The sequence below is a fragment of the Triturus cristatus genome, chromosome 2_2 (genome assembly GCF_964204655.1).
Source record: "Triturus cristatus chromosome 2_2, aTriCri1.1, whole genome shotgun sequence".
Classification (NCBI taxonomy): Eukaryota; Metazoa; Chordata; class Amphibia; order Caudata; family Salamandridae; genus Triturus; species Triturus cristatus.
Window position 1 is genome coordinate 581,016,050 of NC_140582.1, and position 27,772 is coordinate 581,043,821.

The window sequence follows — 27,772 nt, forward strand, 5'->3', positions numbered from 1 at the left end:
TGCCTTCGGGGGTGAAGGGCTGTGTGATGCCGTGCTACCCCTGGCAGTTTGATGAATAGATATGTTCACCCGCATAGTGTATGAAGAACGGCGCGGACCAGTCTTCTGGTCTGGGAAGTCAACTCTAAGCGGGAAGGCCTGCGACAGATATGGTTGTAGGGCTAAAGTCAAACACACAGTGAAGGGAATGTATTACTAAGGGATGTCAGCTCTAAAACGTTTCTATTGGAGCACAACAGGTGAAAAGTCATTTTCATAGATAATCTAATCCTTTACAATAAACCACAGAGAATCCATCTGTCAGAGGCACCATCCTGGCGAGCACCTGACATGTGCCAAATATGCCCTATTACCGGACTTGTTGTGACCGACACTGCCCCATTGCAGTCTGAGTCTGACATAAAAATATCCCCATGCCAGTCGCTCCTGGGCATTCTGCCTGGCCTCTGCGACCCTCTGCCCGAGGTGCTTTTGCCATGTCTTCCTCCGCATGGGCCCGGTTACAAAACTACTGCTATTAACAGACAGATCTGGGCTCCGGAGTAGCGCGCTCCGACGCCTTGTCAGGGGCAGTGAGCGCTATGATTACAATATGCATTATTTCCAACTTAGGGGTGACTTGCTCCTGAATTTACGGGAGTCCTGTTTACTCCTGGAAGAAAAATGTTTGATAAATCTTTTCCAATTACCAACCGCTTCTTTGGTGCTGGGACAGATGTCGAAGACTCTTTATTTACTGTGAGAATGCAGTACACAGTATCTGGCTTTACCCTGCTTTCTGAGCGCTATTGCTCCAGTGTTCGATTAAATTCAGGATTTATTTTTTTGCCTCTGTTGCTTCCCTGGGGCAGTGTTTCTGAATTCACGTAAGCTGTTCCATGAATGAACAAAATGGCTTAAACTCTTGCTCCCTCTCCACCAAAGGGGGTCGCTGACGTGACCCATTAGTCAAGGCCCCCCCTTCTCTTTTCCAAGACTATCGCAAGATGTTGTGCCGTTGCTTCTTTTTTTTTTTTTTTTTTTTGAAAAAGTTTTATTAAGCAATAAGTCGGTTACAAGTACGGTGCCGTTGCTTCTTAGCTCGCCTCGCAGCGCTTTGTATTCTAAAATTTGCCGTATTAGTCATATTACAAATGCAAGACTTTATGCATTGCACTGGTGTTCGCAGTAATCGGCTGCCCGCGTAGCAATGATGCACTTAGCTCTAATGTACGCAAGGTTCAGTTGTAAAGGCAGTCACAATTAAAGGGAAGTACCCCCCTCACACGTGCACCACTGCACCTGCTGCACTCATATCTACATCCTCCTGAAAGTGATACAAGAAACTCAACGAGAACTGTATGAAAGTTGCGCTTCATGCCTTTATTTACCGCTTGACCCCATCTCCAGAGTGTCATTGACTTCGGCCCCTTCTGGCTATTCGGCAAAGATCACAGAGGAGTCGGAGAATCCGTTTATACCGTTTCAGGTTCAAGTAGGAATCCCGGGGTGCTAGAGCATAAAAACCTGCAATGGCCACAGGTGACCCTCGTGACCTCTGTCAGCTGGCACAGGCAGATTAACATGCTTAAGATTCTCTTTTGCTTAAAAATACAAGTGCTCTGTGGTGGAGCACTGCGTTCTAGGTGAGATGGGGTGAGTAGATGTGGGGATTCGAGTCTCGGCGTCGGCTCCAACATCCTGTGATTCTAGGCAAGTCACGTAATTTACCCGTGCCTAGTAAAAACAAGCTGTCGGCGTTGGGAAAAATATATTGCATAGCAGATAACGAGTGTGTAACGCCGCAAGTGAGAGATCCAAACCCGGTGGACGGGGCTAAAAGTAGACAAAGCGGCAACAAGGAGGGACTAAGAAGCCTCCTTTTCAATCGTGAGCCTGCGTTTTGCATGCAGGATGACGCCAGCGAATGAGGAAGATGGGCGGGGCTTCAACTCCGCCTCCGAGAGCCTTGGAATCTGTAGTGATTCCAAGAAGCTCTCAAATGACGAGAGCAGCGCATGCGCGCTGCTTTCACCAGCCGAGACCTAAAAAAAGGCAGGAAGGAACTTACATTTTTTGCGTTTCACAAGTCTGCCAAATGGCACTGTGATGCCATCTGTATCCCTGACTTTTCAGCCTGCATCATGTTGCATTGTGAGGCTTGTAGTTTTGCTTTCAGCATGTTCATTATGATTTCCGCTCCTCCAGAATGCAAAGCGATGTTTGCTAAAATGCCAGAACTGGCCGAAGGTGTTGTACGTGTTGCATGTCTCGAGAGACAGCGTATGTGCTGCCTAGGCGAGGCCTAAAAATGAGTGACGTGGGCTCCACCCTCAAACACAGGCTTAAATTAATCACTGAGCGCTGCAAGTGGAAAAGCACGAGATAAAGCAAAGACAGTATAGTTAGTAAGCATTATACACAACTTATTTGGACAAATATATTTAGATACTTTGTTTGTTTTATAAGGTTTCTGTAACATTTTCCCTCCTTCAAAACAAGTCAAAGACAAAAATACACTATCCTGAAACAAACAAACCCACCATCAGTGGCCTCACGACTGTCTAGTGCAGGTCTCCCCAAGCCACTTTTTTCTTAACAATACTGGATATCTATCCTCTACACACCTCATAGTTCCCACCAGGCTGGAGGGCGCCAAGTACAGCTTTAACCTTGTATTTATTTTCCAGCCAACAGGTCCTCATGCCACTGCTTATAATGTAATTCCTGTACCAGCTAAGTCACTGTCCCAGGATATTAATATGTCTGTCTACACTGTATCAAGGATGGGCCTGTTACAGTGGTGGCTAGAAGATGGACTGGCAACACTATGCACCCTCTGATGCGTTTCAGTGTTTACCCTTCCTAACCTATGTGGAGGGCCGGAAGGAGGAGGCCTTCCATCCCCCAAGGACCTTTGGGGCAGACATGAATTTAGAGGAAACCGAACTCGGAAAATCTCATTCTGGCCCCACTGCCTTATAAGACAAACATGCCCTAAACAACAATTTAACATTGCGTTAACCCCTCCCTTTGCCCATTTAAAAAAATAAAATAAAAAACTCACAGCCACCTTCAGAGTGGTGGATATCTTGGTCCTTTCTGGACCACATACTCTCCATGACATCCCTTGAACCAAAGGGAACAGGGCTGATCACATCCTATTTGATGTCCCCTATTTTTGTAATTGCAAACTTTGATGCAACCTCGCCCCCTACATATCTGGCGGTACTTGCGGCAAACAGGAAACACTCCAGATATGGTATTATGCTATCGTCCCTCCTTTGCTGTGCCTACCACATTAGGTACGTATCAACCATTTCTCTTAACTTTCCTAAGTACATTTATGTGTTGATAAAGAATTTGTGCATTTAGGTTTCTCAAAAAAAGACTACATTGTTTTGCTCTCTATATGTTCCAAACACCATGGGTGAAAATCTGCACGAATATCTAGCTCTGAGTGTCAACTTCTTTCCTGGCGTGGGCATTGGATGTCGGCCACCTCTCCATACCCTTTTTAATAGCAATAGGAACCATACCTACCTCATCCTAGGCCACTGTCTTTTCACTTGCAAATCATTTATTTTTTAAGTCCAATGATGTACCATCATCTAGCCATTTACCCTAAAAGCATGAGCGTGAGCGAGAGAGTTGCAGGCCCACACTTTATAACTGCATTGCCACTTACTAACTGGGAAGAAAAATCATGCACTTCTCAACATAATCTTTTTGTTCTCCAATCTTTCATAAATTAGGGTACCCATTCACCCCCCACCTTCCTTACATCATGGTTTCTAGGTGCGTTGTAGTGGTTTTAACACAGTGCCTCTGCTATACAGAACCAGCATTGGCAAATCCAATAGGTCTGGGTTTAATGTGACACCACATTCAGACACAAGCATGCAGAAAAACAAATCTCCATGCAGTAGTATATTAAAGTCAAATGCATTGGCTATGCCAAGGATTGTTAGTGGTGTATTATTGAGGGACTGGTATTGGCAGTAGAAAAGCGGTGGTAGGGTGGGGGGGTTGCATTGGTATTGTGGTGTTAGAATTGGGGGTGGGCTAGAAATGGATGTGGTATCGGTATTGGTGGTGAGCTCTGAAACCATCTTCTCACTATTTGTTTAAGGTCCCTCTTACAATAAAGAAAGAATGGGTGGCAGGGACTTCTCTGTGTCCGCTGCTAAAGCGTGGAACCACCTGCCCCATCCAACAAGAATTTTCCTGATCATGCAATATTCAGAAGCAAGCTTAAAATTTGCCTCATTCTCGAAATCATCACTGCTTCTGACAGGTTTTGTTCTCGCTACCTATCGCCAGGACAACCTTTTGGGTAATAGTGCGCTTTACCAAGTAATAATAAATTATGTAATTGTTGGTGGAACCGATTGAATTCATGGTAGTATTGTGGTCTTATTGGTAGTTGTGGTAATATTGGGTGGTGGTATTCGTGATGGTGAGACTGCTGGGATTGGGTGATTGTATTGGATTCATGATGATGTTTGTGGCATTGGTGATGGTGGTATTGGTGATGGGATTAGTGGTATTGATGGCAGAAGTAGTGGTATTGATGTTACTGACGGGGATACTGGCATAGGTGGATTGTGGTACTAGTATTGATGGGGGTTTTAAGGGCAATATCATTATTGCCCCCTTATCTGATGACATGATGGAAAAAGCAATTGGGAGGCCATGTTAGGGTCAGATTTGCATTCCAGTCATGACCACAACATTCAAACATTGCCCACTGCAGCAGCAATAGATTACTTTCTATTTTCAACACATGTATGAGAAGAAGCATTACATGTGGAAAAAAGTAAGATGCTGGGCACTTTTTAGATGTAAAATAGCCTCCATGCACTGATATTTAAGCACTCATCAGGAAGTGGAATAATCCACCAAACAGCCAATGACGATGGTCTGATGTATGTGATGACAACGTCTCAACCATTGCCTAGTGGCTGATCCCGATAAGCCATTGGTTGAATCACACTCCACGTATATTGTAAGCAGCAAGCCTTGTGGATAACTTCACTGCCAACCTAGACCTAAAAACAAAATACATACAAATGATTCCTACTCAGACACCATTAATAGCTGCCCCAGTTCCAAATAAAGGTGCACTGTCGTCTACGAGCTTAAGGCTCAAATTCACTATTGCCTTTCACAGAATGCTCGCACAGCAGGGCTGTTTCTCAGGAGCTCCTCTACCAATACCTTCAGTTACTCTTATGCATAAGAACTTACTCATTCCCTTAAAGACTAAACTTGGCAGATATAGGTCACCTCATGCCCTACTCCCTCTTCTCACCTGTTTTAGGCTTCTTTAACCCAACATGAATTGCCCATTCATTGAAATATACCTCACTTAAATCTAACTTCTATATCCTTTATCCTAAGTGGAATCTTGTGGCCAGGTGGAGCTGTGGCTGATCCTCAAGAAGTATGCTTGCAGCACCTGTAACCTACCACCAGACCCTCCGTAGCCCTTTAAACTGCAGCAGGGGGCTCTTTTGACAATCAAACAATAATACATTTTTGTGACCCTTTTAGTTTTTTGTGATGTTCACATTTTCAAATACAATGCCATGTGTAATTAAAGAGGTGAATCAAGGGTGACTAAGGTGGGCCATGTAAAAAAAAGGATTGAAGGCAATGCCAGACAGGCTCAGGGGCTGTTTGCAAAGTAAAATGGACAGTGAGGACCCAAAAGAACAGGTTACTTACCTTCGGAAAAGCCTTTTCTGCTAGAGACTATCTAGCCCCAGATTCTTTACCTTAGAATTATCTCCAGGCATCGGACTGGATCTGGAGGTGGAGTTGTTTGGCTCACCTTTGTGTCTTTACCCCCTTTACACAGGGCCTTCTGCATTGAGGGGCTGGTGTGAAAATGTTTACTCTGACATTTGGCTCTGATTGGAGGAAACAGACAAGCGTGGAACAGAGGAGGACACGTTTCCAGAGGAGGGTGATGGGTAAAGAGGAAAGTGATCGATGCAAGGGGGTGCACTCTCAGGAGCAGGCACCGTGTGGATGCAAAACATTAGCAAAATCCAGTCTCGATAATGGTATCTGCCTACCAAAAGGCACGGTGTTTGTGGGAGTGAACACGAGTTGGAAGGTGACCTCTCTAAACCCATTGTCCAGTTATTGGGATCTGATGAGTTTAGCAAGAGATATGATGTATTTGATTCTCTTAAGCTCTGGACATGTAGTCTGACATCTGTACACCACACCATACAAACTGAGCTGGCAGTTAATATAAGGTGCTGATTACTGAATTCAATTCTACCAATTTTAATCAACCTTAGAATAACTAATATTGTGCCTTAAATTGTAACAACTGCTCGCTACAGCAGAGCACCCAAATAAAAGAGCAAAGCAGATTCTGCCCCGTTGCAAAGGCATGTCACAGCACTCCGTTCTCTGGAAGTGTCAGTGATACTATTAACACAGTTCTATTTCTGCCCGGAGTTCACACTGTTCCTACTAAAATAAACCGCCACCCATGAGCTCGCCGCTTCGATATTTACTCTGCAATTACAATTAAAGTCTATTCTAGGGGCGCCGGCACACTGACACAGGCGAGAGCACTGTGCGCTTCATGCCTCAGCAATGAAAGGACCCTTCACGTCAGAGGTGCCTAAGATTAAATGTAACACTAATCAATGGGGTCCTATCTTGGTCTGCCCTGTGGTGGTGTCACAACTGAGTAGCCTGTTAATTCCCACGTGTTAACTCGGTGAAAGCTCCCCAGAGAGGCGCTTGGGAGAAGTCAGTGCTTCTAGGACCAAGGGCGAGCTCTGTGATCTAGATGGGTTAGAGCCGGAGAGACCACCAAACACGAAGCCTTGAACCAGAGGATATGTGGAGACACTCAAAGTAGGAGGTAAAGTAACTCCACTTACACAGTGATTCTCTCAACGTAATCACATCGAGGCTCTAAGTGCTTGTCGCAAGTGCATTGGTGCAAACACTGCAGCTTTTGCTACAGGATAGCAAGTACTGGCATGGAGTTGGAATCCATTAAATTCAAGCTACACCAGCTACACCCATGACTGAACTAGGTTATGGGGCAGTCTGTGTGTCCCAGGGCATGCGCCATCAGTGGGACACACAGCCATGCTTGGCACATTCAGTCTTTGTTGTGCCATGCTGGTCAGCATCCTGCTGTGGTGCTGACGGAGTTTGGCGTTGTCCTCCCTCCCCGCAACCTGCTTACATGCATTGTTCCAAAATACCACACTAAGTATTCGTTTTGTCCAAATGTTTTCCCTTTCTGGAAGCAGATATCAAAGGGGGCAGAGATGGAAACTGCCACACCTCACCTTCACACTCAACATCCCATCGGGGAAACAAAGATACTCTCTCCTGACACTTCACAAAATTACTGGGAGATATGTATGGTGTGTTGCAAGCTTACCAGGTGATATGATGTGTCACAAAATTGCCAGGAGATTTGATGTGTCACATGTTTACCAGGTGATGTGATGTGTCTGAATTTCTTAAGCTCTGAACATGTTATTTGACATTTGTACACCACACAACACAAACTGAGTTGGCAGTTAATATAAGGTGCTGATTACTATTCAACTAGATTTTCCCAATTTTATCAACCTTAATAAAACGAAATATTGAGCTACGAATGCCCTCAGATTACATGCAGCCGAGGTATTTTACAGGATTGGAACTTGTAACCTGCAAGTAACTCAAGGTTCCTTCATGTGCCTTTCGAAATTCCTTTGTTTTCATTGGTGAATAGTTAAAATGTGTTTCTCCTTTTGCTGTTTTGGTCACGCCCTTGAGACTGGCCATGTTACATGGATCCCTTCACTATCAGCCATATAAGTGAGTTTTGGCGCACTACTTTTTCTTTTACCTGGGCTTGCTTTGGCTTTCAGAACGAGGGCTGCAAATCATGTCCTTTTCTTGTTTTCCACTGTGAGTACTAATACCCCTATGTCAAAGACCGTTTTCTGCATCCGGTCTATGTTGATCTTACAATGCATTGGAATGGATTTCCTGAACTATTTGTTCATTGGTTATTCTAGCTGTCTGCTTTCACTTGGAATGCAACAACACACAGCTGTTACATCATCGGGAGCTGGCTCCTTTTAAAAAATAAAAAAATTCCCGGTATTTGTTCGAACATCATTTACGCGTTGCTAGGGTTACTCTAGCCCGTCCCTCACGCATCGTTACTGGTTCTTTGCCTCACACTGATGTAGAGGTCACTTCCCCTCTTCAAAGTTTGTCATGTCTTTTTAATAAAATTTCTGATTTTTAACTTGATATGTTACCCGTTGCCATAGTTACACCAGCTCGTTTTTTTCACGCACCATTTCAACAGCTTCGTTGTAATTGTCGTAGAGGTTACGTGAACCTCCATTTGTAATAAGTGGGGGTGCGCAGCTCACAAAGTCCAACAGGCCAGTGTGGGTTGAAAATTAACTTCTTTAATTAGAAATGTTTTTCTTAAAAGCATTAGATTTTTGATCAATTCAGCCAACGCGTTTCGTTCCCATATAGGGAACTTCCTCAGGGCAAGAATAGTATCAACTGGAAATCACAATGTGTGTCTGCCAAAATTGCAAGAGCTCATTGCAAAACGGGCGATAGCTATTCATAAACAATGTGTCATACTCCCCAATAGCCCTGAATTAAAGCCCAAGCCACTCCAAGATGGGAAGACCCAAGCCACTCAGGGGTTGGCAAAAATGTCTGATCGATGTTGTGCCGCTGTAATAACTCTGTTTGGCCCGTATCTTTGGTAGGTTCATCTAGTCATCCTTGCGTTGTCCCAGGTCGTAAAACATCAAAAATTGTCAATTAAATCACGTGTATTGCATCGTGGATCGAAAAGTATAATAACTTTAGGCGCAGCGTTCCTCTCAATCCGGAAACGTGCCGTATGTCGTGCTTCCTATCCTTACTTGAACCTCCCTCATCCAGGATTAATCAGCGTTCTTGTTTTCATGCGAAGCGACAAGCCGGAAGTGAGTCTCTACCCTACTGCCTTGTGCAGTCTAGGTTTGAAGTTACTGGAAATTGAGCTACGCTACTTAGCAACGCCTGCGAACTCAGGTTAGACTCCACCCGACACGCTAGTGACAGGACGTGCTCCGGACACGGCTCCGTTTCCCTACAGGGCGAATACCACATTACGGTAAGAATCGCCCTCTCCTTCCCTTTGATCCTCTGCGCGCCGCATATTTTTTAACTTGATGCTTGTAGTTCGTCTCTATTTTTCTTACCGATACACGATGTGCCTCCTTACTGCGTGCACCAAGCGCAACGAGAAACTATAAATTATTTCTCTTTCGCTCGTTCAGTTCTGGATTTTGCTCGATTTTTATATCTACACACAGTGCTTCTCACTGTGGGAGCAGTATGCGCAACATACAGTGTAATTATAATTGGGGTCATCACCGCCTTTTCTAAATGACTATCGACCTCATTTTAGACGGTGTGCCACACTATAATCAATTACTATATGGACTTTGTAATATTAGGCGCTGTACGCGCACTGTCCAATACTATCACAAACTGTGAACAGTACCGTTTTGTGTCTGAGTGCCGACCTCGTTTCCTGAATTAAGAGCTTTGTTTTTCTCGCATTCATGATAATTTAACCTTGGTTATTTTAGTATTGGTTACTCGACTTGTCTTCTAAATCAGGACTCTTGTGACATTAATACTCACCTATTGGTTCTCGACTTGCGGCGTGCTAGATTACTAGCGCTGAAGATCTTTCACGTACTTATTGCATTACCCTTCTATCCGCAGGTACTTCGCACTGCTTAAACACAGAGAATTTTCTCCACTACGAGATTTCCTCACCACGTCTTAGGTATGTCGTCTGTACTCCACTGCACCATCTATGCTCTCATCGTATCGCTTGCTTTTTGGCATGCATAACGTGTAATCTTTAATTTATTTTTTCAGAACGGTTTTATTCTCAGTTTTTACCCAGTAATTAAGGATGTAACCGACTTCATTGTCTCATTGGTAAGCCAGCTACGATCGGATCTCATCAGTCTTTCTTTGAGCACTGACACTTTTTCTGACTTAACTTCACTTTCGAACCACTGTGTTTACTATCTCCAAGGATTCTGTGGGTTTTTATTACCCTGTCACGTCTTACACATCCTGAGGAAGTCACTGGTGCTTTCACTTTCTCTTCTCAGCGGTACATCATTCTATCCCCTCCATGATTTCTTTATATTACCAAACTTTCATCACTCCCTGGTTGCTTTCTTTTTCCCTCTCTTATCTTTTCCTCTTTTCTTTAACTTTTACTACTTGTAATTCTATAAATATATCCTTATTGTATGCCATTACAGCCCTGAAGAAGCCCATGTTTGGGCGAAATGTGTTGGCTGTTTCCATCAATTGCATGACAAATACATCTGGAAATAAAAGACCAGAAACAACTCTCTACTAACGTGTTTTTACTGTTGTGCTTTTGTGTACCAATTGTGTGTGTTTATATATTGCCTCTCATCCAACTAGCTCATTGTTTTCCACGGTCTTTGGTTTCACCAGCGCTTTTTAAGCCAGAGGCTGTTGATTTACATCCTATAACATTTTTGGTTTCATTAGCTCAAATGTCCAAACCTTAAAAAATGTACTTACTTAATAAAAGTGTAGTGTAAGAAGACAGCCGATAGTAGCATCAACCTATTTACATTGTTGAAAGCATGAATATTTGGATACGATTAAGGAGGTAAACATGCTGTTATTGCTCAGTTTTATGAAAATGGAAGAAGCTTTAAGTTGCGCACTTTCAATTTTTGATGCTTTCTTTTAGGTTCCAATCGTTGGGGAAATAAAACCAATATCAAGGAATGCCTCCTCGTGCTCTCTAAACGCAGATTGTAATGTGAGGTTACTTAAAAATATATCTTGAAGTAAACAGTGCAAAACCACCTCCGCATCAGCGCAGCACCAGTCAGCAGCACCACTGCAGTCCCACCTGAGCATCACTCAGCACCTAAGCACCACCACAACACCAGTGCAGCACCACCTCAGCACCCAGTGCTCCACCTCAGCACAGTACCACCTCTGCACTAGTGCAGCACCACCTCACTACCAGCATAGCAGCACCCCAGCATAAGTGCAGCATCACCACCTCAAAATCCGCACAACACCACCACAGCAGCACTCAGCACCACCCAGCACCAGTGCAGCATTTCCTCAGCATCAGTGCATTACCAACTCTGCACTAGCGCAGTGCAGCACCAGCACAGCGCCACCTCAGCAGCAACGCAGCACCACTTCAGCATTAGCACAGCACCACCTCAGCATCACTCATTAATACCTGGTCACCAGCACAGCATCACCTGAGCACCACCTTAGCATCACTCTGCACCACCTCAGTATCACTTAGCACCAACTGAGCACCACCTCTGCACAAGCATACCTCCATCTCATCATCAGCGCAGCACCACCTCAGCATCAGTGCAGTATCACCTCAGCACATCACCAGCTCAGCACCACCTGAGCACCAGCTCAGCACCACCACCATCTCAGCATCAGCACAGCACCACCACCATCATCTCAGCATCAGCACAGCACCACCTCTGCATCTGTGCACCACCACCAGCGCAGCCCCACATCAACAGCATTCCAGCAGCAACACAGCTTCACTTTAGCATCAGCGCAGCACCACTTCAGCATAGCACCAACTCAGCATCACTCAGCACCACCTAAGCACCAGTGCAGCACCACCACATCAGCATCACTAAGCACCACAGCATCACTTGGTTTGGTGATGCTCAGGTGATGCTGAGTGATACTGAGGTGTGCCATCACCTCAGTTTCACCTGAGCATCACCTCTACACAACCACCTCAGCTTCACCCAGAACCACCTCAGTCTGCCCTCGGTATATGGCATCTGTTGATCCTAGTGTCCGTCCTCTGCTCGTGTTGTGATTCAGATACTATTTCCCAACTTCCACCCTCCCGTTGTTTAGGTACCACCAACCCATAACAAAACAAAAAAAGCTACAACAGACAAACATTAGAACAGGCAGGAAGAAGTTGTCAGCATTGCAAGGACAAAAAAACTAGAAGATTTTTCTTATGTTAATTCTTTTTTAAATAGGGTTGTTCAATTTTACATAATGTCTCCTTGGTTATATATAAGGTAACACAAATGCTAGTAACAGTTTTTTATTTAAGTTTTCAACATGGTGCACAGCAGCCACAATGCTCTACAACATAGCTTAAAGACACTGGCAAAGCCAATAGCTCTGCCTAAACACTTATAAGGTTGCAAAGGCGAGGCCTATTGGCTATGCCAGTGCTTGTTTTGGACTGCCACTTATTTTTCTTCATCAGACTTTGACCCAGAGCAAGAAAGAGAAACATGTAATAGGGAAAGGAGCAGTAAGAGAAAGGTGGAATAACAGTGAATAAGACATCAGGAATGAAAAAGAACCTGAAAGAGTGAGATAAGGGGGCAAGGAGAGTCTGGTGGTGGCTGAAAGAGGCATGATGTGGAATCAAGACCAGTGCTTAATTTGAGCCGGTGGTTTCCGGTGCTCAGCACCGGCACTTAATTGCTGTAATCTGCACCTATGGCAGTTGCTACATGATAGCACTGTTTGTGCAATTTACAAATGAGCAGGAAAAGTTGTTTGGTAATTAAATATACATTAAAAATACTTGCCACTCAAGCCATTCTTAAAGCTTTGGTGGCCTCGAACAGTGTGAATTGTCACACTTGTAGTAGTGTGATGGTAATAGTTGTGGAAGTACAGCAGTGGTGTAGCAAGGGGGGGCGGTCTGCCCCAGGCAGCACAAGTTTTGGGGGCAGCGCCAACCCCCACCCCCTCTTGCATGCGTCGGCCAGCACTACCCCCCCCCCCCCCAAAGAACGCCATGGGTGGCAGAGTGCCTAGCTACGCCACTGAAGTATAGTGGCAATGTGTAGTGCAAACTGCAGAGGTCTCCTGAGGAGGGCCTCGACACTTATTTTGTTTTACAAATTAAGCACTGATCTAGTCTACGCAGCCTTGGTATTCGGCATCCCAACTTTTGATAGTGCCAGTAGCTGGCTTCTGAGCAAAACATTTGACCCTCTAACTTATTAGTTTAACAAATTAAGCACTGGCTGTATTTGAATAAATGTTAATTAAGTTTATCCCGACTCCTGGCAGGTTGCTGGCCTGCCCACAACTAAGCAGGCTGCTGGTCCCTGCCCCTGCGGCTGATTGTGAAGTTGTGTGAGCTCATATTCCTTCTGAACATTGTGTGCACACTGTCAACGTCGTCAGCAAGGAAGAGGCTGGGAACAGTTGGCAAGGCTTGACCTTGGGAAGGAGTGGGATCAGATATGGTAAATTGCCCAATTTATCCGCGTTGTGGGAGAATGACTGATAAGGGGGGGGGGGGGGGATGATGCACACCAGCTGTCGGAGGCAGCCGAGGTATGCGGAAGCGGTGCCCGTGTCCCACGTGCGACACGGCTCCGCAGCCAGCGAAGGTGGGTCTTTCCCAGCAGCAGGAAGTGAGCATTCTCCGGCAGAACTGGCCCCGCGCGCACCAGCGGACCGCAGCGGGAGATTTAAAGTGACAGACCGGGGGTCCAGTAGAGAGGGAGCTCACGGAGAGGAGCCCTGCCCCCATGCGCTGTTGCTGCTGGAGCCCGGGGGAGAGCATGTCGAGGCGGCAGGCTGTGGAACCTGAAACTCTGGCCCCGGCAGTCAGCCCGAGCATGGCCGCTCCTGCCCGTGCACGTTCGGTAAGGGTGGCAGCTGAGTCCGCGCTGTGCGTGCAGTGCTTTGTTCGCTCAACACATAACTTCTGAAGAATTGTGGTGGTTCTTTTGCATAGATTGTGCCTGATTTTGTCCTTAAATTGAACGAATGTTTCAATGTATTTTTTATAAAGAATGCCGAAATCTGTTAAAAGTGTTCTTAGAACGAATCTTTGGCGAGTCTAACTAAGTGTTCGGAGAAAGGTAGTGGGAAGTTCCCTTTTGGGAAAGTCTCGATGCACCCTTGTACTTTTGTCTGTTTTTAATCTTTTGTGATACAAAGGCCACCTAGCCTCACTTGGCGTTTAAATTAGCATGCGCGGTTTGCTTTTAATGACATTTCTTACTGATTTATGGTCAGTGAAAGAATGTGTTTAACAGAGTTCAAAATCACACGTAGGCACCCATTACTTTGCCAGTATAGACCAAACAACTTGACTTATACGAGCCGTGTTTCGATGAGGACGTCTGTCTGACACCAGAGGTGTAGTGTGCTTTCACACTTGGCTTGGACAACGCTCACTAAAACTGTAAAGCACACAATTAAGACATTATTTCGCGCACTATAAGTGTCAAGGCAGCAACCAGCGAAAAGGTGATGTGAAATAAAGCATCTCCATAACAAAAGCATGCGTGCAAAGAAATCCTGGTCACCTGGGAGAAAAATATAATTATTGAATTTTGCAAACGTACCCACTGCTTAACACGAGGGTAACCGAATGTTTGCATTTATCAGACTGGGACTGTGGTGATTCCAGAGTGAAGTAAATGGTTGCACTGCTGAGGTCGCCATCTTGGCAGAAGCAGATTAGAGACCTATCTTCTGTTGCCATGCAGTTGCGGGAGAGGTTTGGTTGTAGTGTGATCTTGTGTGGCCGGCTCCAGCTTGTTCATGGCTTCTTAAGCTGAGAGCTTGCTTTACAGCTGCTGCTGTATGTATGTATGTGTTGTTGCTAGGGATCTGTATGCAACTGAGGAAGCTATAAGATGGCATCTGTACATTTCTTTAGTGACCTCTGCTTCAGGACACAGAATGCTGCGCGCAGCAAAGTCTGAATATAGGGCAGTAAGAAGTAATGTCTTCTTTGACCCCTGTACTGCCTGTGTGTGTGGCCTTGAAATGCACACCACCCTCCACCATGCATTGCAAACAATATGTACACTAGCATTTCTGACTCCAGGTTCCAAATGTGGGTAGCGTGAAATTCGGATCACCAACTCTTCCAAAGTCAGCACAAGTAGTTATCTTTTTATCCATTTCTTTTTCTCAGAAAGAGATGACCTTATATCACCTCCATGACTTGCCAAAAGAAGTTAGCAAAATAAACAAAATTATACGGATGAAACTTGCACTCTTTGAGTGTGATCCTATTTGGAGAATAAGGCCATTATTATCCTATAATATTTGATTGACATTGCCTATAATTTTGTCCATGAGTATACAATTTCCCACCATTGCACATATTTCCATACCAGAAGCATGAAATATTGTCCATCAGCTTAAACAAGATTGCCATCTGTGCCACACGGTCGTCATTCATGTGCCATAGTTTTTTAGGTCACCCAACAATGCCAGTGGTGCCTCAGAGTATTGCAATACTATACAATATTGCAACTAGTGCCACAGGAAATTTTCACATCGCTGTCCTATGAGTGGACTATTTGCTGCCAACATGCACCATTCCATGCAATGTCAAGAAGTCCTGCTCCTAAAGTGAGAGATCGCAATATAACCATAATAACCCACCCCCGTTAAGGAACTGTGTGGCTGAACTTGCCCTGTAAAGTGAGCTGCTGCAGAGGCATTGCAAGATTCTAGTCGCATAATGGCTACAACCGTTTCCTTGTCCAGCTTGTCACAAATCAGAGACGGCCTAGAAAGCAAACCGCAGTCAAGAATAGCGTATAGAGCCAATAATAGGTGAGGATTCACCTAGAGAGGTGTAGGGAGTATATGCAGAAACAATACCCTTTCAGACTTGTAGTGCCAAATAAATTATGCAAAATAGGAAGCAGAGAACTCTGGGTAGTTCCTAAATTTAGGTGGAGAAAACCTCCAATATAGAGCACCCTGCACCATCAGCGACACTCTGAATCTGCTCACCTCCAGTATCTATTTTTTAGCAACGTTTTTAAGCATAGGATTAGCACACAGTGCCATCCAAGTAAGTAAGTAATGGGTGGGCTTCAAGCCTCTTGTTGTTCAAAATGTCGCACAAGCGAGACCTAAAAAGAAGCCGCAAAAACCATGCACCTTGATATATGTATATACTTGTATTAATGGAGACCGATGCAAATAGTTCAAAAATAGACATTTTTTCCATAGACCGAATTAGTTGCCTTCAGTATTCCATAATGCGGCATGGGCTTAAAGTGGGCTTTTTAACTGTTTTTGCATAGGGGATTAGCCACACATCTCGTTTTTTTTTTTTTTAATAGTTCAAAATATTTTTGTAGAAAGTGATTACATGTTTGAGTTGATGTACTTTAAGAGATCTAGAAGCTGTTTTTCCCAAACAAAATATTTCACTTATTTGCAGCTATGTTTTTATTATGTTTGTGAGGAAAAAGCAACTGTGTATGAGTTGGAATGTTCTTGGGGAGAAGCCCCTAACTCTCACAGGGGTTCTGGAAATGGGTGTCTGCTGCTTCTTTTAGGAAGCCTCTAAAAACCATAAATGTGATTCGAATTCCCTTTGAAAGGAAGTTCATACACTTTACTATCTAATAATCCCTGTTATTGGTTTGTGCTTCGAATGAGTGCGCCCATGGTGACAGGATCCAAACATTAGGTGCCTAATACTTGGCAGATTCGGTGCAGGCCTGCCTTAGACAGAACAGATGCAGTTTAGCAAGCAATGGGGCAGCCTACTGCACGTCCTGCTGCGGGTGTGATGTTCTTTTAGGCACTGAATAGGTAGCCGCAGTGAAGGATGCGTGAAAGCATACAAGCAATGTACACAGCTGCAGTAAAGGGCTGGCACGGGAAAGTGCTGCTGAGGCAGGAGCTGGGGTGGGTGTGTTTGTTTGAAGAGTGTGGGTGACTGCGGAGGGGGCACCCTCTAGGAGTCTAGATGAAGCGGAGTTGAAAGGTGTGCCCTAGATTTGAATGTTTTTTTCTTCCTGGAAAAGTGAAACGAAAAAATAAACCATACGTCCACAGTCTTGAATAGAACCAGGAGTGTGTTTTTGGTGGGGTTTCTTTTCATTAAAAGCAATCAAAGGGCGGTAGAGTTGACCCTGCTGCACTACTCCTGCTTCCTCGCTCCATTACGTTTTTATTTGCAGCCGTTTGGGGGGCACTCGTTGCATGCAGCGTGCGCGGCTGCCTAAGAATGCCGGTGGATTTGTGTTTTATTCATTTGGCATTTGAGTGTTTGGGGCGTGCTTGAGAATAAGAAGGCCCTGTTGTGTAGCCGGTTTTGAGGGGCTGCGAGGGCGCTGTGCAGTGTCGGGGTTCTTGTTCTTATAATGGGCCCACTGTTTCTTGGCAGTGGGGCTGGCACCAGCTCGGCCTCCGAAGCCTGCACATTCCGGGCCCAGGCTGACATTCCGGCGGGCAGAGAGCCTGACGCGCAGCGGAGGAATGCGGCCGTGGGGGCCGGAGCCGAGGGGTCTCTGCGGCCGCACGGAGCCGGGCTCCTGTGCGTCACTGCCGCCTGCTGGCTCCCTCGTGTACCGGGATGGCGCCCGGTGTGCCCCGTCCCGTGGGCTCCGGCTGCGGCCTGCTCCTCAGCTCTGCACCGGCGGCAGGGGGCCCGGAGACAGCCTGCCCGCGTCCCGCGGAGCCTTGATTGCGCTGCCGGCGGCTCTGTGAGTACCGATGCGGCGCCTTTGAAGTATCCGGGCACGGTACCTTCCCCTCGCTCCGCAGGAAGTGCTCTGTGCCGCCACCGTGCCGCGTCCCCCCGCAGTGAGACCGTGAGGGCCGCGGGGGACAGAGGCTGGATGTGTCACGGAGTTATCATGGGCAGTGGGAGGGGGCTTGCCACGCTGATTGAGAGCGCTCCGCATTTGCATGATGGATTAGGGCCTGGAAGTGTCACTTGTTAGCAGCCCATTCTTTACAGATTGATGCTTGTTGGTGTAAGAGGAGGGTTGGTGTATGTGTGTACGCGCGCACGTACACGTGCCACGGTCACTTGTCGATATGGATTCACTAAAGGTGAGGGATGTTAGCTGGTGGCTAACTTGCTGACAGTGGAACCAGGAGAACTGACTTACCTGCTTATTCTCTTCTCAAAAATTGTGTGACCCTGGAGACTTCAGTGTGCCCCCTTGTCCCACGCCCCAGTTCACACATGTTAAAAAAAAAAAAAAAAATCTTCACGTGCATACACACAATACCAAGCGCCATCTCTAGTGTACACTGAAGTACTACTTTCAGCCAGTGAGCTCCCAGAAGTTTTCGGCTTCGGCCACTTTGTGAATATATCTTGGATTTTTCAACCTGGCTTTGCAAGTGTTTAAGAATTATGACCTGGCCAACATCGCTTGGATCCCTCTGGGCAGTATAGAGAGTGAATACAGGAAAAATAATTCAACACTGGCCATCAGGAGAGGTTGGTAGTGCAGCCTCGCTGCCCTCTGAGAGTTGTGACATGTCATTGTATTTTTTATAGCGTGAACTCGACCCGAAGGTATTGGAGCGCTTTAAATGAGCACCAGTTACAACACACAAGGGCACACTCATTTTTGGTGGGCACGGGGGATATGAAGTGATTTTCCCAGAATCAAAGGATTATGGGGCGTCGCTGAGACTCATACCCTGTTCCCCAGTTATATAGCCGACAGCTCTGGCCGCTACGCCACATCCTCTTCATTTTGTGCAATGGAGAAACCATTCATGTTCTAGCGGTTGACTTGTGAGGAGTGAGGTGCCCTTGGAATCTGAAATGAACCTGTCTGCCCCGTGTGTGCTGATGGTCCAGTTCCCTGCTGGCGTAAGAAGCCATTGGTCTCGGTTCATTTGGAACAGCAGTGTCCACATTAATGGGGTGAAGCACTTCAAGAAGAGTGTAGGGAACTGCACAGTGCACAGAGGGCCGCCCTCTCCTGCCTGGAATGGCCACACTGGTGCTTCGCAGATGCATGTTGACAGCACTGCACTAATATACACAAGTTTAGCATCTGTGTGCCACAGTGGGCTCTTGGTTCTTGCATCATATTATTCAGGTTTGCAAATTGTCGCTGGTATTGCTGTTGCAAGTCTTAGCACTTTGATGAACAGTCAGTGAGGGAGAGCAGTTGTGTTGTCTTCTATATGGAGCTGATGAATAATTGTTGAACTGCTCTTGGGAAGTATGTCTTTTGCTCATGCAATTTGAGACTTTGTTAGGCATCTGCACCCAGTGATGGCTTTTAACCGCCCAGTCACAGAAAAATGACAGACTTGTGGTCTGTCCTGCAGAGCAGGCTCAGGCATGCTGCGGGTCACAACATGGATCAAAGACTTCTCAACTAGGCAGACTGGCCTAGAAAGCATTGTCTTCTATGTTGGACAGGACAGGGAAATATTTTGTTCCAGACGTTCTCAAGGAGGATCCTTTTTTTAGACTCGCACACATATTTGTTAGCTATTATTCAAGACAACAAGCTGTACCTTTTTAAGGTGGCAAAGGAGGGGATCTACGTTGTATTGTTAGGCAGCAACCCAGGTGTGATTTTGCCCCATAAATCTTTTGTCTTAAAAAGAATTATAACAGTTTACAGCACTTATAGGGTATTCTCTCTGTACTTTAGTTCAAAGGGAAACCTTTTCCACAGCATGGAATAGTCTTAATAAAACAGTAGTGTGCCTTTGAAGGCATATTAACAAAGACTGATTTTGGAGAAGGAGTCAGTGGAATGTCAGTAGTGCGGCCCGTTTGACCATTATCAGACATACATAACATGAATGTGTCTCACATTATGAAGACACATGATTTATTTCTAGATTTTGTGAAGTGCCAAAGCACCTACACTTTGAAAGTGCTGGACTTATTTTAAGTTGAGGTGAAGCACTTTGCCCTCAATGCTATAAGTGCTGTTCTGGAGCGAGAATGTGTTTGGGCGTCCCCTACTCCCGCTAGCTAGAGAAGACCCTCATTTGGAAACGCTAGTCGCAGAGACCCCCTTTCGTAAATGATCTTTCTCATCAGAAATGGGACAGAGCACCTTGACCTTGGAACATCAGCACTGCAAGCTCAGCTGCCTGTACTGTGCTATCTCATGCATGTCCCATCGGAAGCAATGCAGCCACTTTAATGCCCTCGGACAACATTATAGCTGCTTCTGACACATAGTTTTTCACATTTGCTTATACGTTTTTAAGGTTCCTTGGCACACTGTGCCCTTGCCGCTCTTTAGTCATGTCAGTGTTTTCCGATAGAGGCATGCATCCATTTGAGGCAGCTCTGAACAGCTTTCTCTTTAACCCGCTGTTACATCTCAAGAAGTCATAATTGAGCATGTGGGTGGAGCTCTACATCGCAGGTTCTCCCAGCAGACTGCTTTAATCTAGCTGTTTAATATCTAGTCCATTCCGGCGTACCTTTTAGACTTCTGGTTGATTCGAGAGAGGATAAAGCTTTGTGGGGTATTCTAGAGTTTTATAGAGTCCTCCTTACGGTTCCTATGGGCATAACTCCAATAAAGGAATAGTGCATTCAGACTGTCCTCCCTTTACTTGAATTGTGTATGCAGCATGACGGCTGTATTATTACCGAATTTGACCATTGTATTTTTGCATTCAAACATTAAAAGCACTTAATATGTGAGGAGTAAAAGAATAGGAAGGATGGATCAGTGTGAGGGGAATCAATTTCCCATGAGCTGGAATATTGAGAAGGGTGTGGTGGACAGCATGCAGAACAGTGGGGATTATAGAACTCCATGCAGAGAATGTATCAGTTTAAGTCTAAGCCTCGTATTCAATTGTCATTTATATTGGCAAGTTTTCTTTGTCGTGCCATGGTATTGTTTGTGCAGTTGTGATTGCGTTTGATTGTGGGGGTATACAGAACCTATGCAGTGACAGTGGCAGTTCAGGGTGCCTGTCTGTCGCCTCAGGTCAATGACAAGTTCCTTTGTCCGGTTCGTTCGCTTGGTGGATCTCGTTTTCCTTTTTCGTGGAGTGAGTGAGCATTCAGCATTCGCAGCTGGAGGCAAGTGTTACTTTTGGTTTGATGTCTTGACGCTGCTTTCGTATCGCACTTGTGCCAGTGGTCATGAAATACTTGTTGACGCGAGAATGAATTTTTTTTATCCTCCTCATTTTACTTTTGGGGATGAAGCTGGCAGTGACATTTTGTTCGTTCTGATTTGCCCAGCTGACTTTAGAAAAACTGCAACTTTCAGCGTGAATTTGGGGTTGTAATCCAGCAGAAGCAATGACCGTGTTCTTTTTTGGTCTTCCCCATATGTTTATCTTGCCATAATCTCTAGACATGCTTTCTACACTTTGAATACCATCCACATTGTAACAGAATGTGGGCAGTGTTTTCAACTCAAGCACCATTGCAAAGACATTTTGGTTTTGTATTTTGTTCCATCTGTAGCTTTGGTCATGGAAGTCCTGCAGATTGAATCTTGCTGGGGCAAAGCTTCTGCAGGACTTGCCTTGCATGGTGGTGAGGTATAGTAGCTGCTGTTGGGTGCACTTCAGAAGCCTCCATCCACAGAATGCTGTTGATGCTTTTTCTTGCCATTCTCGTTAGTTGAGTTCAGATTAGTGCCACTTAGTATTGGTTTGTAGCTCTATTACCCCCTGAGGGAGGTACTGTAGCTCGGTATATGTTTACTTTGCCTGAAGCGATGCTGATTGAGGATTCTGGGATCTGTAGCAGAGACTACCAATGTTTCCTCTGCCTGGTTCCTATATCTGATGTATTCTCCATTGTTGATCATACTTCCCCATAGGTGGAACTGAGTCTAGTTTGCTTGCACTGTGGTTGGCATGTAGGACAATATAGCAACTCCAAAGTGGTGAGTGATGTAGAGGAACCATCTGGGCAATCACTATGGTTTTTCTGGAGGAATTCTCTATGTGTGGTTTCCAAGAGACTGATGAACCAAAGGTGATGTCCTAGTAGGTAAATGTATGTCCCCTTTCGATTGGTTTCCTTAAAAGGTAAAAAATGCTGACTCATAGATTAGGAACTCCATCCCATGACCTTTTTCCTTTGATCATTATGCTATTTTCTTTACATAAGTTCACCACATGGGAAAGAACAATTTTTAGAGCATTTGGTGTACGTGCCAGGAGAGAGTACTGAGTCGTTGGAGTAGAACAGTGTGGTGACCAGGGTGTTCTGTGTTATCGGTTAGATCCGTAATGTATATGTTGAACTAGAAAGAGGCTAGTAGGAGTTTTGTACAATGGTAGATTTGACGAAGAATTTTGGGGTGAGCTGGCCCTTTGAGCCATATCTCATGTGTGTGGGTGTGCCTGTTTAAAGTTTCTTGATAAGCAGAATCAGTAAGAGATTTAGGGATGTGTTTGACAGCCTTGTCCCAGAGGTATTTTAGTCACTGCTGTCAAACGCCAAAGAGAAGTCCAGAAAAACAGTGTTGTGACACCCTTCTTCTGTTTCTTGTATTTCAGTAAACACAAAGGAGATGATGGACGGAACGCTGAAACTTTTTAGACACCTCCAGTCACAGATCTGGGATGAATCCATCATCGTTCTTTTGCTCACTTCGCCACCCCTGTCTCAGACCCAGCTATATGCAATTCAGTCTTGACCCTGTGCCTCAAGGCATCAGTCCAGCCCGAAGTGCCAAGCCAGGTCTTCCTTGGACCGTAAACAAGCATCCTGGGACCCTTTTTGGGGTAACACCCCTCATCAGCCAGACTAGCTTGATTCCAGTGGCAAAGTGGGCAAAGGACCCACATCTGGGCATACCCTGCCAACTTAGGGCGAACAAAGCAAACACAAGGAGATGATGGACAGAGCGCTGAAACTTTTCAGACACTCACCCCCAGTCACAGATCTGGTTTGAATCCATCATCGTTCTTTTGCTCACTTTGCCACCCCAGTTCACACCCAGCCATATGCATTTTAGTACCAGGTGTAGGAGCAAGAATGCCAACACCTGGCATTCATTCTCCAACAGAGGTTAAATCTAAATCCACATTGACACATAGAAAGGATGCCTTCATTTTCTTCTCAATCTTGGATGTTTTAATAAATTATATCGATGAACATATTCACTGTGTTAAGAAACTTAATGGACCATATGAATTTGGATCCTAAATCTTGCCTTTCTTAGACTAATGTCATAGGTAATATGTAAGAGAAGTAGCAGGTACTCAATAACTATTGGAATCTTATATGATTGTACTGCCCAACATTGAAGTTTGGTTGCACACGAAGTACTGATTTATGTTCTTGTAATATTTTCCTGTAAATGTCAATCAATATAATTACTAAAAAGTTGTTTTTCCTATAAATTGGGACTATGATGCTGTTAAGCCATGAGTCCACGAAAGAGCAAGCTGTTATGAAATTATGAAAGAGTGCACATTTTTCGGCCACAAGTATGTAAAGAATTTGAATATTTTATTTGAAAGGAGGTTTGTGCCTCTAGCCTTTTCGTTTTTCATCTTTGAGACTGCTTTCTCTGTTTGTTGCAGCGATATCCAGTTTTCTACTTTCTTCCTCGCATTCTTTATCATTGGCAATTTTCATACAGTTTTAGTCTGTGCAGAGGATTGGTCACAGGGAGAGTTTTTTCGTTTGAGAGTCAGTGGATTATGATCAGTTTTGACTCTACTAGACTTTGGCTTCCGAGTACTGCATCCAGTCTGCTAGGAGGATTGAAGTGTAATTGACGAGTGAAGATAACCTGCCCTTACAGAATAACAGAGTGGCTTGTTCTTCGTGTGCTACGGTGCAAGGTGGAGATCATGCAAATAAAAATCACCACTGAGAGACGTAACAAGAGGAAGGGCGCTATAACAGATGATTTATGCTTTGTGTCCCTTAAGCCGCATTTCTTCGAAATGACTACAAGCAGCGGTAAGGGAGTGTAAAGCAACATTTTGTGAGCACAGTAATAAACTTTAGGCGTGTCTAGAAATGGACAGCCATGATCTTGTTTAGACGCCGGATTTCACCAGCATATTTCCTGTGTTTAAGTGAGAGGTTCTGCTATTCATGCTGTTATCTCGTACTTGGTAACTTATTTCACTGATGACATTGAGTCACCAGTAATCGCTTCAGTAGGCCACTGTAAAATTACTGTATTGACAGGAAGCTCAGTTGCAATAAATACCACTCGGTGATCACTCTTGCATTTGTCTCCTGATATACACTGTGTACTAATTAAAATCCCAGATGGAAAAATATTTCAAGTTCACTTGTCCGTGGGAAAGACCAATGAGTCAGTACATTTCCTGCAGCTTTGAGGCATTGCGATGCAAGACCTTTGCTCAGAAGACCAGAGTTACAAAGTTTCCAAAGTAGCTTCTGTCTATCTTTCTAAAGTTTATATTTTTGTGCACTAATAATGACGCATAATACTCAATTTTACACATGATTCTAGTATAGATGTAAAATTATTATTGTATTTTAGTTGGACCACAAGTCTGTATAAATCTCCATTTTAAATAAGATGAATGTCTCTCACTCCTGTTTCACCCCTGCACACACCCTCTCTTCATAGGCTTCCAGGGAACACAGATAAGGGGATTACATAATGTAACGGTTTATTTCCGCTGCAGTAGTTTATTTACTAGCCTTGAACTTGCTAAGGTGCGGATGTAAGATTGCAAAAATGATCTATCTCATTTGGTTTCATCACTGGGTTCATTCACTTTGAGAAATTGTCTAATTGTCTAAATGTTTAATATTTGTTGCAACATATCCGGATAGCATTAAGGGTGTTGAATACTTTTTTTAAAATTGGGATGGTGCTACTGATATGTTATGGCAATGGCGTGTATTATGGTTGTGTTCTGAATTGCTAAAGAAATGATACTTTTGCCCACACCACGATGAGTTTGCAGAATTGGTAATGATTTAATGCAAGAATTGTGTATAAATCCCCTTGATTTGGGGGTGAGCCAGAAGACTTTCCTGTCCTACTAAGGATGCTGTCAGATTTTTGTAGGATTGTGCTGCCCTTGAAAACTTGGAATATTTTCAGATTTTTACATACTCTGTTTAACATTGCATCTGAGATCCTCCATGGCATTGGCTCTCTACCATTTATTTTAAACTTTTGTTAGAAAAACCTAAAACTTTTCATTGATCCTGAACTCCGTTATTGAGTGGAGCCATTACTTAATGAACTGTTTTATCTGCTGATAGTTGCTTCAGGAGGTGCCTTAATACGAGGACATGTTGTTTTATGAAATTGTGGTTTAGCACTGTCTCCGATCCAGTAAACTGTGGTAGAAACAGTCAAGTTAAATTTTGATTGATCCATCCCTCCCTCCCTCCCTGTTAGATGATGTGTACAATGTTAGAGATAACCTTGGGCACACACTGGGTAAAGCTCTGCATTTAAGTAGTCAAAGTGCAGGAACTGAGGAACTGTCATTACTGCACATGTGACTGAGATATGTGTACACCAGAGCTGTTTCTGCAGTCCAGCATATTGCTCTGAAGTAGTTTTTGGCCAGTTTCCTTGTCTGTTTCTGGAGCAGCCTGTAGCTGAGGATTGAAGGGAGCTTGAAGCACTGCAGATGTACTGATACACAGATGAAAACACCACTAATGTGCTTGCTCATCCCTCTGGTGGCTCTTACATGCATGGTCACTATAGTGTACTAACTCCCTCCCTCTGGAGTGGTGAAAGCCATTTACCACTTTGTTTCTCTATCTTCCAAACAATACTAGCAGGATCTTTTTTAAATTGAGCCGCAACGGATTGAATATTCGCCCAGTCAGCTCTTTGCTTAACTGCAGAATGGGCTTTAACCAAACTTTGATCCACTACTTCTAATAGCTGGTTGTTCTATGGGACTGAAAATAAATCAAAGACATTTTAATTTTTCAATCTTTGATGTTTCCTGGAATCACTTATCACCAACCCACATTTCTTGTTCCAGGGATTTTCTTTCCTTTTAAAACAGGAGCAGGTCTTGCTGTTAATCTCCACTGGGTCAACACCCACCTCTTGCTGTATGACTCCTGAAAGCAATGGTCATGTTGTAAAACGAAGATGGATGCTAAATCAGCTGTAAAATAATTTCGTTTTGAGTCAGGGAGAGCACTGCAAGATTTGTTGTAGAAGTTATCATAGTGGTGAAGTGGTTCTGTATTGGTAGATAGGTTAATAAAGTGAGAGGTGAAAAGTCATCCGGTTTCCAGTGTGCATGAAAGGGTGACCTAACATTTTTACGTGTCAGAGTAAGTGTTAATGTGATGATTGTGTTGCATATTGGTTTATGGTTACAGTTAAGGTGTTGTAAAATGTTTGGAATTAGTATTACAAATTTTGAGATATAGTTAGGGTTAGTGTTCGGGTTAAGTTTACAGTTTATGGGAAGAGAAAATAGAGGCTGTTCTGGTTATGCATCGGTTTGGCGGCATTAGGGGCAAAGGTATATGCCACTGTCTCAAAGGAAAATCAGGGGTATAGCATTGACATCTCAATTCAAATGATCAGATTTGTTTTATATGAAACCAGAACCCGATATTAATCCTCCAAGAATAATTCAAAACAGATGTTGGCCCTAATAAAATGGTATGGAATTGTATTAATTCACTAGGCTCCTAACAATTGTAAATTTAAGTTGTTCCATAATAGCTGAAATGCATTTGCATTCTCATAAGGCCCAGAGTAGATTAAAGCTACGCTCGAAACATGTCCGGTTGGGGATAATGATTCGTAAGAAAATTATTCATTCGCATTTGCTACATGAAGATGTTTTAAAGAGATGCTATTTTAAAATAAAAATGTAATTTTTATGGAACGTTTCTGACAGCTGAGCATCCTTTGCAGAGAATGGTGTGCAGTTGAGATCATCTTGAGTTAAAAGACAGGCTGTCATTTTGATATTGAACTGTTTGAGCAGTTCTCGAAACCCGCTGCCTGACACCAGCACCACAGATTAAGCCACAAAATCCATGTTCAGAGAAAATTGGGAAGCATGAAGTGTCAATTTATTTGCAGAATCCTGATCTAAAACTCAAAATTTCTAGGTTGTTAAAACTTTAATTCCCCTGTGGGATTAGATATTAACAATTCTGTATAACAGCAACATTATTTTCCTGGTGCAAGCAGACTTGGAAAGGTGTAACTTAGTTTATAAAGAATGTCTTCCTCAACACAATATTCATAATGAACAGCATTCTCTGTCTACGATCTCTAAAACTGACTTCCATTCAAGAAAAGCATTAAAAACATGTTTCATAAATTCCGTAAGATGTGGGAGGAAAGACTCACCATCCCTTTTGGACACACTGTGAACTGTGGGCATGCTTTCGACCATTTTTTTCTATATTGGACTTGTACTTGTAGACTTCTCCAGTCTTCGAAACACTTCTCTGTTTAGCATTCAGTCACTGTAAGTCCATCGCTCTTTCCAAGGTAAGCCTGTGACAATATTTGCTAAACCTGCGAAAACAGGTGTCATCACCTCTAAGCTGAGAGCCAGATAATAAGGCCCAGAATCACTTTTCAGATCTGCCTCAGCCTGGGTGTGTTACCACCAATTTCCTGACGGCATCTGAGAATTCATATGCCTTTACTTATCTTCCACCAGGCACTCCTCACAGTGCCTGACTAGCACCGTTTTCAATCGCAGGGCTCAAGGTGGCTACAATATTTCTCACCCTTGTGTGTGAGCCGCTACCAAAGCTACTCTCTGACCTAAATCGACATCGCCACCTGATCGGTAGAACACTCTTCTTTCCTGATGTGTCACCCCTTCGAATTCTGAAAAGTCCTGATGTGTGTAGATTTCAAGGAAATGGAAACTGAGTTGATGCAGATAGTTTCTCTTCTGTTCTTGCTCAGAACCATTAGTTTTATATTGTTCTATTAATTGCCTACCTTATTATTTTGTACCTAACATTAATCTCTAGAGTTCTATA

The 27,772-nt window shown here is 44.2% G+C and overlaps 1 protein-coding gene across 27 annotated transcripts in view; it reads left to right on the top strand.

Moving 5' to 3' along the window:
* RAPGEF2 (Rap guanine nucleotide exchange factor 2) overlaps positions 1-27,772 on the top strand; it is a 960,874-nt gene that overhangs the window by 465,904 nt on the left and 467,198 nt on the right. For 6 of the 27 annotated variants that reach the window (XM_085641760.1, XM_085641761.1, XM_085641762.1 and 3 more), the window contains exon 1: positions 13,445-13,730. The exons of 16 other annotated variants lie outside the window; for them this stretch is intronic. The gene's annotated coding sequence lies outside the window, so the exon portion shown is untranslated. Of the gene's footprint in view, positions 1-13,444; positions 13,731-17,344; positions 17,559-27,772 lie in introns of those variants that run through there. 5 more of the 27 variants (XM_085641739.1, XM_085641741.1, XM_085641740.1 and 2 more) reach the window with 3 other exon arrangements.